Source organism: Acipenser ruthenus, chromosome 2 (genome assembly GCF_902713425.1).
Source record: "Acipenser ruthenus chromosome 2, fAciRut3.2 maternal haplotype, whole genome shotgun sequence".
In the NCBI taxonomy this organism is placed as follows: Eukaryota; Metazoa; Chordata; class Actinopteri; order Acipenseriformes; family Acipenseridae; genus Acipenser; species Acipenser ruthenus.
The window spans coordinates 115,117,776-115,130,086 of record NC_081190.1 but is presented as its reverse complement, the minus strand read 5'-3'; positions in this window follow the sequence as shown (position 1 = coordinate 115,130,086).

Genomic DNA, 12,311 nt, shown 5'->3' with positions numbered 1-12,311 from the left:
CCTGTGGCTTATTGGTTAGTAAACCTCGGACCCACGCGGCTGTGTCTTAACTTGCCCTCGGTTAATTCGTAAACCGCTTCCCTATGCTATGGGAAGCTGCGAGTCCCTAGTTGCTTGCATAACGGCTGTGTTGGCCACAGACAATTAGATTTGACAGTTGGTATTTAATGAGCTTTGTCCGCCTTATTAGAAGCATATTTATTTTGCTTACTAAAATAATTGGCTTGCACATAATTCTGACTTATTTTCAGTATTTGACCAATTGTATCTACTCATTTTAAAAATTAAATTGATACCCGTTAAGCCGTTCGTGTGTTATTTCTTAGAAGCCCTAATCCAGAGCGATTTACACTGTTGCAGTTGTGAAGTGCAATTTCAGAAGAGCAGTTAAGATACACTGATACCACTAAATGGGCTTTAAGTCGTAAGTCTTACGTTTCAATTTAAAATCAGAAGCGGCGACTCTTTACTGATGAATAGTTACGCATAACGATTGTAGTGTGGCCAGCATAATTTTTTTTTTTGGTCTATACTTAATACAGACTATTAAACATGTTGCGGTTCCGTTTGTACTGGGGGGGGGGAGGGAGGCTTGGCCGATTATAAGCGCGTTTAGTTTCACAGAAAAAAAAAACAAAAACAAACCACTAACACGATTCTCAGTTGATTGATACGACTGGCTTACAGGTACCAATTTAATTGTTAAAGGAGAGCACGTTATACAATTGGGGGTAAAACTCAGAAATCAGGGCACTACGTATAATTTAGGATGTCTTTTGGGGAATTAAAATAATCTCTGAAAAGTAATAAAACGTTCTCTCAACTTGACATAGTCTGGTAAACATTACTACAGCCTTTATACTAGACCGCAGGTTAAAAAAAAAAATGTCTGAACTAGTGATTTTGTCTGGTTATACAAAATATGCAGAACGACTCGAATCCAAAAATAAAAATTAAAGTAAATGATCATGAATTGAGTATTGTATGTTATCGCCAAACCAATTTTTCGTTTGTGTTTAGTAGCTCAGGGGTTTAAATTTGATTAGTTTCAAAACTACCATCCAACTGTACGCATGCGTGGTTTTGATTGAGGCGATTTCACAACAGGCAAAGTTAGGGGCGTGACGGGGGCGTGGTTTCAACAGAGGCACTGCTGTGATGTATATACACTTCTTAATTGCAAGAACGAAAACGTTATGTTGTTATAACCCTTATTCCCCGAAATAGAAATGTAACAAGCAGGGCCGGCCCTAGGCGGTGATGAGTAAGTGCGGGTCCAGAACATCACATGAATGCTACAGTAGCAACCCTGTCTTAAAGTCAGTATACAGGTGCATCATGTAATCATATACACCTACATACACTAACGTTAAGATACCGCAAATAATAGGAATCATATTAAAATGTTAATGAATACTTGCTTCAATTCATTTGTTAGACTTTATCAGTTTATATAATTCACAACTTCAAAGCACTCAGAATTCCAGTCTACTTCAAACGTATCATGTAGTGACTTTTTCTAAAATGATCTTGCCCCAATGGGCCTATTAAAAATACTGTAATGCCCGACTATAAGTGGGTTCTGACAGAAATAAATACATAACAAAATACCTCTTTGACATTGTGCAATGCCACTTTTTACATTTATTTTATTATTTTTTTTTTTTTATTTTTTTTTACAGATTAACATCTGGGCATTATCATTTTTATTTATTTTTGTATTCATTTTTTTTGTATTCATCGATCTAAATTACATAAAACATTTTCCAAGCTTTAACAGCAGCAAAGTCCTTTATCAAAGTCCTTTTCCAAAACTCTCCCAGTAGCTGCTAGAGGCCTCATTCTAACTCTTACCATTAGCTGTATTTAAGTAATATTATAAAGGTGGTGTTGTTTTAATTACGTGATCTACTGTTTGTGATTAGTACCAGGTGAGTGTGGTTAAATTGAATAGAGGTTGATTTGCAATCTGATTGGTTTCCACACAGTTTTTGTAGTTGTGTGATCCTACTGAAGTGCATTGAAACTATTGTATTGCTTAAGTATTGTCTTTAGTGCAGTTTAGAATAATATACAGCTAGCCTATTTGTGTGCCAGCACGAAGCGGCAGACAATGGAGAAAATATGAACCTAGCAGCGCTCTGGAAGATGCCAACTACTAGACAGGTCTGTACCCTCCCCCCACCACTCCTGCCCCCACTACTACTGTACCTATCAATCTCACCTGTCCTGCTATGACTGTCTCTCACATCCCTGTTATTCTGTCCTCTCACTCCCGTCCTCTGTCCTCTGTCCTCTCTCTGTCCCGTAACCACTCTAACCTCATCCCTCTGCCTCTCCCCCCCTTCCGCACACTCTCTGGTGCACTCTGGAACTGTCACTCTTCTGCTAACAAAGCTGATTTCATCTCTGCCTTTGCCTCCCACCTCTCTCTCGATTTCCTTGCTCTCACTGAAACCTGGCTCTCTCCTGATAACACTGTAACTCCTGCCACCCTGTCCTCTCTCTACGTCCTGTCCCATACTCCGCGTCTCACTGGACGGGGAGGTGGGACTGGTCTTCTCTCTCCTTCCTTACTCTTTTCTGTCCCCTCTGACCTCTATTCACTCTCTTGTTAACGCCTTTGAATTTCACGCTGTCCAACTAACCTCTCCCTGTCAACTCCTGCTAATTGTACTGTACCAACCCCCTGGACCTCTCACTCACTTTCTCAATGAACTCGACTATCTACTCTCCTCCCTCCCCTCTCTGTCTACCCCAACTGTCCTGTTAGGTGATTTCAATATTCATCTTTCCAACCCCACACACTCTGCCGGATTCCTTCCTTTCCTTCACTCCTTCAACTTCTCTCTCTCTCCATCCTCTCCTAACCACAAAGCTGTCCGTCAACTGGACCTCACCTTCTCCAGGACCTGCTGCCCCTCCACCCTCTCTGTCACCCCTGTGGACCTCTCTGATTATTGTCACCTCCCGCCGTAACCCATGCTCTCTCTCCCCCTCTGTCCTTGCCTCCACCGCTCTCTCTCACCTCCCTCCTATCGACTCCTCCCAACTCTCTGTAGACTCTGCTACCTCCACCCTCTTCTCCTTTCTCACCTCCTCCCTCGACTCCCTCTGTCCCCCCTCCCCAACCCAACCCTGTTTCCTCTGTGCCATGCTCAGCAAGAACAGAACTGCGCTCTGCTGAAAAGAAATGGAAGAGAACCAAACTCCCTGCAGCCCTAGACCTATACTGCTCCCTCCTCCCCTCCTTCTGTACTCTTTCCTCTGCTAAAAGCTCCTATTTCCAATCTATTATCCAATCCTCTGCTAACTACCCCTGGAAACTATTCTCTACCTTCTCCTTCCTCCTCAACCCTTCCCCACTCTCCTCCTCCCTCCTCTATCTCCTCTGATGGCTTTGCCTTTCTTTTCCTCTAAAATCGCTGATATCTGCAAACTCTTAAACACCTCTCCCTCCCCCCACCCCCTCCTGCTCCAACCCCAACACCCTCTGTCTCCCCTACTAACTCGCCCTCCTCCTCCTTCTCTCCGCTCTCAGCCTCTGACCTCTCCTCCCTCCTCCAGGGCCAGAAACCCACCACATGCACCCCCGTCCCCCTCCCGACTCACCTCTTTCAAGCTGCTGATCCTGCTCTACTCCCTTTCATCTCCTCCCTTCTCACACCTCTCTCCTCTCTGGCCTCTTTCCCTCTGCCTTCAAACAAGCCTCTATCACCCCCTCCTCAAAAAACCTACCCTTGACCCCATCTCCCTCCAGAGCTACCGTCCTGACTCCCTCCTACCCTTCCTGTCCAAAACCCTCGAGCAGGCTGTACACCGCCAGCTCTCTGCTTTCCTGTCCAACCACTCTCTGTTCGACCCTCTCCAATCTGGCTTCCGCTCTGCTCACTCCACTGAAACTGCTCTCCTGTCTGTCACTAACTCGCTAAACTCTGCCCGAGCTGCCTCTCTCTCCTCTGTCCTAATTCTCTTCCTACCTCTCCGACCGCACCTACCAGGTAACCTGGCATGGCTCAACCTCCACACCTCACCCTCTCTCAACAGGAGTCCCCCAAGGATCAGTCTTGGGTCCTCTCCTGTTCTGTCTCTACACCTGCTCCCTGGGTCCCCTCATCGCATCCTATGGTTTCTCATACCATTTCTATGCTGATGGTGCTCAGATCTTCCTCTCCTCGCCCCCCCCCGACCCCACGATCCGCTCCCGTATCTCTACCTGTCTGCTATCTCCTCCTGAATGCACTTGCATAACCTCAAACTCAACCTCTCTAAATCTGACCTTTTCTTCCCCTCCTCATGTTCCCCCTCCTCTGATCTCTCTATCTCCATTCCTCTGGAATCTACCTCACTCTCTCCCTCCTCCTCAGCCAAGAAACTCGGAGTAACCGTGGACCCCTGCCTCTCCTACTCTCCGCACATCTCCACTCTAGCACGCACCTGCCGTTTCTTCCTGAGCAACATATGAAGAATCCAACCCTTCCTCACCAACTACTCCACACAACTCCTCGTCCAGGCCCTGGTACTCTCCCGCCTAGACTACTGCAACTTCCTCCTGGCCGGCCTACCAGCATCCGCCACCTGTCAGCTCTAGTTCATCCAGAACTCTGCTGCCCGCCTGGTGTTCTCTCTGCCTCGCTTCTCCCACTCTACTCCACTACTCCACTCACTCCACTGGCTCCCGATCACTGCTCGCACCCAGTTCAACACTCTTGTACTCTCCTACCGATGCCTTGACCAGGCTGCACCCAGCTACCTCCAGACCCTCATCTCTCCCTACACCCCCACCCAACCCTGCTCTGCCTGCAATAGAAGACTGGCTGTACCTCCTCTATGCTCTCCTGCCTACAGAGCCTGCTGCTTCTCCACCCTCGCCCCGCAGTGGCGGAACAACCTTCCTATGGATGTCAGGACTGCCCAGTCCCTGACCACCGTCCGGTGCCTCCTCAAGACACACCTCTTCAGACAACACCTGTAAAATTTTTTTTATAAAATTAAAACGGGTCCATGTACAACTTTAAAAAAAATCTTAACATTCTGTTAATAAAAAAGTTTAAAATGACCTTTTGTTTTTTCACTGAATTCTATGGGAATCAAATGTCTGGCAGCTTATCAAAAGATGCTTGTTTAAACATGGGGTGCATTTCATAATTCAATGGATCACCATGTTTGTCTCCATCAACATCAGGTCACAAAGAAAATGCAGTATTCATTATGTCTATGTGTTTTCTGCAGAGAATATGGCTTTCCAGCGCCTTGTACCCTCTTCTTCACTGACAGTGCTATGATTGAGTGTTGATTCCTGTGCAGACTTGGTTTCTTCATTAACAGTGCTATGATTGAGTGTTGATTCCTGTGTAGACTTGGTTTCTTCATTAACAGTGCTATGATTGAGTGTTGATTCCTGTGCAGACTTGGTTTCTTCATTAACAGTGCTATGATTGAGTGTTGATTCCTGTGTAGACTTGGTTTCTTCATTAACAGTGCTATGATTGAGTGTTGATTCCTGTGCAGACTTGGTTTCTTCATTAACAGTGCTATGATTGAGTGTTGATTCCTGTGTAGACTTGGTTTCTTCATTAACAGTGCTATGATTGAGTGTTGATTCCTGTGCAGACTTGGTTTCTTCATTAACAGTGCTATGATTGAGTGTTGATTCCTGTGTAGACTTGGTTTCTTCATTAACAGTGCTATGATTGAGTGTTGATTCCTGTGTAGACTTGGTTTCTTCATTAACAGTGCTATGATTGAGTGTTGATTCCTGTGTAGACTTGGTTTCTTCACTGACAGTGCTATGATTGAGTGTTGATTCCTGTGTAGACTTGGTTTCTTCATTAACAGTGCTATGATTGAGTGTTGATTCCTGTGCAGACTTGGTTTCTTCATTGACACTGTTATGGCAGGTGCTTCTACCTTTGTGTCCACCAGCCCATGTATTTATTTTGGTAGCTGTAACACATGCATGGCTTAGTACTGTATTTATTGGTTTGTGCCTCTATCACTGTAACTCACTGTCCAATGAGCACCTTGCTCCAGGTTTTGCCAGATGGTTTAGTAAGCCATACTCATTCATATGTACAAAAAAAGTATATTTATTCAACAGTGAATTTTGGTACATAATTAACCTGGTCAAGTTGGACTGACCCATCATTTAAAGCACAGTACAAAGTAAATTTGCTACTGAAGGACTGCAGGAACACAGTGCATACAAAGCAATGCACAGCCCAGTATTGAGGACAGGCTTTAATGTTCTGGTCTCTTCTTTTTCTTTCTCTTAGACGCTGCTGTGCTGCTAGCTTGAATCCTGTAAAAACAAACCAAAAAACAATGCCAGTGTAGTGAAGAATACACATTCAACACAGAAACACAGGAGCTTAGAAAGGCTTAACACAAGAATACAATATTGTAAGAACATAAGAACATAAGAAAGTTTACAAACGAGAGGAGGCCATTCAGCCTATCTTGCTCGTTTGGTTGTTAGTAGCTTATTGATCCCACAATCTCATCAAGCAGCTTCTTGAAGGATCCCAGGGTGTCAGCTTCAACAACATTACTGGGGAGTTGGTTCCATACCCTCACAATTATCTGTGTAAAAAAAGTGCCTCCTATTTTCTGTTCTGAATGCCCCTTTATCTAATCTCCATTTGTGATCCCTGGTCCTTGTTTCTTTTTTCAGGTCGAAAAAGTCCTTTGGGTCGACATTGTCAATACCTTTTAGGATTCTGAATGTTTGAATCAGATCGCCGCGTAGTCTTCTTTGTTCAAGACTGAATAGATTCAATTCTTTTAGCCTGTCTGCATACGACATGCCTTTTAAACCCGGGATAATTCTGGTTGCTCTTCTTTGCACCCTTTCTAGAGCAGCAATATCCTTTTTGTAACGAGGTGACCAGAACTGAACACAATATTCTAGGTGAGGTCTTACTAATGCATTGTAAAGTTTTAACATTACTTCCCTTGATTTAAATTCAACACTTCTCACAATATATCCAAGCATCTTGTTGGCCTTTTTTTTTATAGCTTCCCCACATTGTCTAGATGAAGACATTTCTGAGTCAACATAAACTCCTAGGTCTTTTTCTTAGTTCCCTTCTTCAATTTCAGTATCTCCCATATGATATTTATAATGCACATTTTTATTGCCTGCATGCAATACTTTACACTTTTCTCTATTAAATTTTATTTGCTATGTGTCTGCCCAATTCTGAATGCTGTCTAGATCATTTTGAATGGCCTTTCCTGCTGCAACAGTGTTTGCCACTCCTCCTATTTTTGTGTCATCTGCAAATTTAACAAGTTTGCTTACTATACCAGAATCTAAATCATTAATGTGGATTGTACCTGCAATGTAGCAATGTAATCCACCTCTTCACTGTCAGAGAGGATGATTGGCTCTTCATGTGTTAAGCATGTCTGCATTTATTAAAAAGAGAGATAAAAAATCTTTACGAAATGCAGATACATGCCTTTGTTAACCTTCATGTGCAGGGCTTGGGGGGGGGGGGCTCTTCTTCCCTGGTTTGGTCTTCCGCTTCTTCACCCTCTTCGTTCTCCTCGAACCCCCAGGAATTCTGCAGCCCCTCCCCTATCCGAGCTGTTCCCGGAGCATGTACCACTGGGGATGGGATGCTGTCTTTGTAAAGGAAAAGTCGCTGATGGTCAAGAACTCCTCCTATTTATAATTTAAAAGGACATCTTAAAAAACGAACACAATATTCATTAAGTGTTTTTGCTCTTGCGCCCCATTTTCAAATCAAACCAGTAACTCTCACCGTATACCTATAGCGCTTTGAATGACAGGCGCTGTAGCTGGCAAATGAAAGTGCACAGTCGGTGCAGGCCTTGATGATTGACAGTCATTTAAACGAATGAGAGCATTGTAGCGCTGCTTCAGTCAACGACATCTGTCAGAACAGGATGAAATGACTGACAGTGAAACTACAGTAGCTTATTAAGAGACCAGAGCAGAACGGAGACAGGACAGACAGCAAGTATAAAACCTACACAAACTAGAGATGATTTCTAAATGATTATTTTTGGTAAGAAAATAAAAAACAGCAAAGTAGTTTTACACACGTTTATCCTATGTAAATGTATTTCAGTCAAACTCATATTTTTGGGAATTCGACGTTTAACAAGCTTTACCGATTAATATTGAAAAGTAGCAAGCCTAGTTATATACACATAGGACTAAACAATTCAGACTTTACATGAGTGCAACGGAAAAAAACACCAAGCCCCCGGAAGTGCAATGTGCAACGCCTCTGCACTGTGCAGGAGAACAGGCCCAAGAAATATACAACACGTTCATTCTCAAGGAGGAGGAAGCAAACAAAATCGATATCTTAATTAAGAAATTCGAGGAATACTGCACTCCAAAAAAAAAAATACTACATTTGAACGTCACATTTTCAACACCCGAGTCCAAAAGCCTGACGAAACATTTGATCAGTTCCTGACGGCTCTCCGGATACTCTAAAAAAACTGTGAGTACGAACACCTTGTTGATGGTATAATTCGTGATAGAATCATAGAGGGGGTTGTAAGCAATGATGTACGAAGGAGACTGTTACGTGAAGACAGTCTAACTTTGCAGAAGTCTATAGATATTTGTAGAGCAGCAGAGTGCACACAGCAACAAATGAAAACAATGACAGGGGATCATGTTGTGAACTCGATTTCCAACAAACCACACGAGATGAGAACACATAAATCAAAACCAAGACAGGTTGCTAACAAATACAACGAAGGCATATCTGCCTGGAACTACTGTGGATACGAACATGAAAGGGGGCAATGTCCTGCTTATGGAAAGATGTGTAAAAAATGCAATCGGAAAAATCACTTTGCAAAGGTCTGCAAGAGTAAAACTGTACACGATGTAGAGGTGAAGTGCGACACTGATGAAGAAAGCGCCGCGTTCTTTATAGGAGCAGTGACGCAGTCCAATTCGCAAGATGCGTGGGATGTGAATCTAGACGTAAATCAACATAGAATCAAATTCAAAATAGATACAGGGGCACAGGCAAATATAATTCCTGAAGAACTAGTTAACAGGATTAAGAAAAATACGCCCTTTACAATGATTAGCACAAAGAGCCGTCTAACTACGTATGGGGGAAACAAATTGCCAGTCAAAGGGAAATGCATGCTACCCTGCAGGCACAAGAACAGCACGCACATGTGTGAGTTCCATGAAGCTGATGCTAGATCAGAACCGATCTTAGGACTGAAGGACTGTGTAAATATGGAGCTTGTAAAGCTTATAATGAGCATTGAAGATGTAGACCAAGAAGACCGTGTCATTAAAAATTACAGTGATGTGTTCAAAGGCATTGGCTGCCTCAGTGAACCATACCACATACAGATAAAAACAGATGTAATGCTAGTTGTGCATGCACCCAGGAAGATACCAATAACTTTAACAGACAAGCTGAAGAGTGAGCTCGAGAGAATGGAGGAACTAGAAGTGATTGCGAAAGTAGACACGCCAACAGAAAGGGTCTATTCTATGGTAATTGTGGAGAAGACAAACGGAAGTCTCAGAATGTGTCTTGACCCCAGAGAGTTGAATGCAGCCATATGCAGACAGCATTTTCAAATTCCCACTGTAGACAAGCTAACAAGCAAACTTGCAGGATCTACATGGTTTAGCACACTGGATGCCAGCTGTGGCTACTGGCAAATACCACTCACTGAAGAGTCATCATATCTCACCACATTCAACACTCCATTTGGGAGGTATAGGTACTTAAGACTTCCTTTTGGAATAAACAGCGCACAAGAAGTATTTCACAAGCGCATTATCCAGCTGTTTGAAGACCTAGAAGGAGTTGTAACCTACATTGATGATATCCTATTTTTTGTGAAAGATCAAAAGGAGCATGACTCCAGACTCAGACAGGTACTAGAGAGAGCTAGACAGATGAACTTAAAGTTTAATGCTGCGAAAAGCAAAATAAGAATCAAAGAGGTCAAGTACCTGGGCCACACACTCAGTCAGCAAGGAGTGAAGCCAGATCCAAGCAAGGTACAAGCCATTGCAGAGATGGAACCACCAAAGGATAGGAAAGAGCTTGAAAGATTTCTTGGAATGGTTACCTGGGAAAGTTCATTCCGCACCTATCCAACTTAACAGACCCACTCAGAGAACTTCTTCAGAAGGACATTGCATGGCACTGGGAGAAAACTCATGAAGACGCAGTGAAGAACATAAAGAAAACACTAATCGACAAAGCTGAAACCTCACTGAAATACTATGATGTGTCACAGCCAGTTAAATATCAGTGGATGCCTCCAAATCAGGATTAGGAGCAGTATTGATGCAGAATAATTTGGCTGTAGCTTATGCATCAAAAGCACTAACAAAAGCACAGACTAATTATGCCCAGATAGAGAAGGAAACACTTGCCATAGTATTTGGGTGCCAAAGATTCCACCAGTTTATTTATGGCAAGGAAACTGAAATAGAAACAGACCACAAACCGCTTGTGTCTATCTTCAAGAAACCACTAAGCAGTACTACACCCAGAATACAAAGACTATTGTTGAAACTACAACCATATCAGCTGACCATGACACACAAACCTGGGAAAGAGATGTATGTGGCAGACACACTCTCCAGAGCATTTCTAAATGAAGATGATCATGACACGGAAGAACTCACAGCACAAATACATATGGTACTAACCAACATCCCTGTAAGTAAACAGAAACTAGAGGAAATCAAGTCAGAAACAGAGAAGGACAACACTTTGATTTCACTCAGAACAATCATTCAGAATGGATGGCTTAATAACAAGGGAGAGGCGCCAACGGCTGTACAAGACTACTGGAATCACAGAGATGAGCTCAGCGAGACTGATGGATTGCTGATGAAGAATGACAAATTGATAATACCAGCTTCAATGAGACAGGAGATGCTAAAACGAATTCACCTGGGACACTTGGGAATTGAGAAGAGTAAGCTGAGGGCTCGGGAAGTAATGTTCTGGACGGGAATGTCAGGTGACATTGAGAATACTGTGTCCAGATGTGATATTTGCTTACAACACAGGAACTCACAGCAGAAGGAAACATTAGTGCCCCATGAGATCCCAGAAAGGCCGTGGCAAATCCTGGGGACAGACCTATTCTCATGGCATGGAAGTGACTATCTGTTAATTGTGGATTACTACTCAAGGTACTTTGAGACAGCTCAACTGCCAGACACAAAGAGTCAGACTATAATCGCCCACACAAAATCTATTCTAGGACGACATGGGATTCCAGAAGAAATAAAGTCTGACAATGGGCCACAATTCACACGTGCGGAATACAAGAAATTCGCGAAAGAATGGGAATTCAAACACATAACTGTCTCACCGCGTAATCCGCAAGCTAATGGTTTAGCGGAGAAAACTGTACAGACTGTGAAACGACTATTAGACAAAGCCAGAATGGATGGGAGTGATCCGTACCTCAGCACTCTAGAGTATCGCAACACTCCCATTGGAGAATGTGGATCCCCAGCACAAATGTTGATGAATGGAAGGCTTCGATCTAAACTACCATGCTCTAAAAAACTACTAATACCTACTATGCACAAAACATCAGCTGAAATCAAGCTTCAACTGGAAGGAAGTAGACAAAAGCAGAAATTTTTCTATGATAAACATGGGAAGGATCTACCGGCTCTCAACAGAGGTGATTCCGTTTGAGTTCAAAGCTACATGGATGGGAAATGGAATCGGGCTGTTGTGAAGGACTTGGCACAAACACCTCGATCATACCTTGTTGAGACACCGGACGGTCAAGTTCTGAGACGCAACCGCAGACACTTGATGATGACCAGAGAAGCAGCACAGGGGGAGACTGCTGACAGCTGGAATCCCGAGAGTGAGTGGCAAGAAAAATCCACAACACCCTCTGAGACTGCTTCAACACACAAAGGCACAACGCAGCCTGGAACTGAGCAAATTCAGTCTGAAGGGCAGACTAAGGTATCAGAAACAATCCGCACATCAAGTGGACGAGAAATCCGGAGACCTGAGAGATACCAAGATTGAAAAAAAACAAACAAAAAAAAAAAGTAATTGCAGATAGGAAACAGGTGCAAATGCAGAGGCAGAATAATCCTCTCACCTGTAGGAGTTTTGGAAGTCCACCCAAGCTCTTTAGATAGTTAGACATAGTTTTAATAAACATATTTTGACATTAAAATACAGTAATTGGATGGCCAGAGACTTATTTAAAATGTTTGTTATTTTATTTCATTTTTAGAGGAGAGATGTAATGATAAGTATGACTGCGTGAGTTTATGAGACTGCCATCTG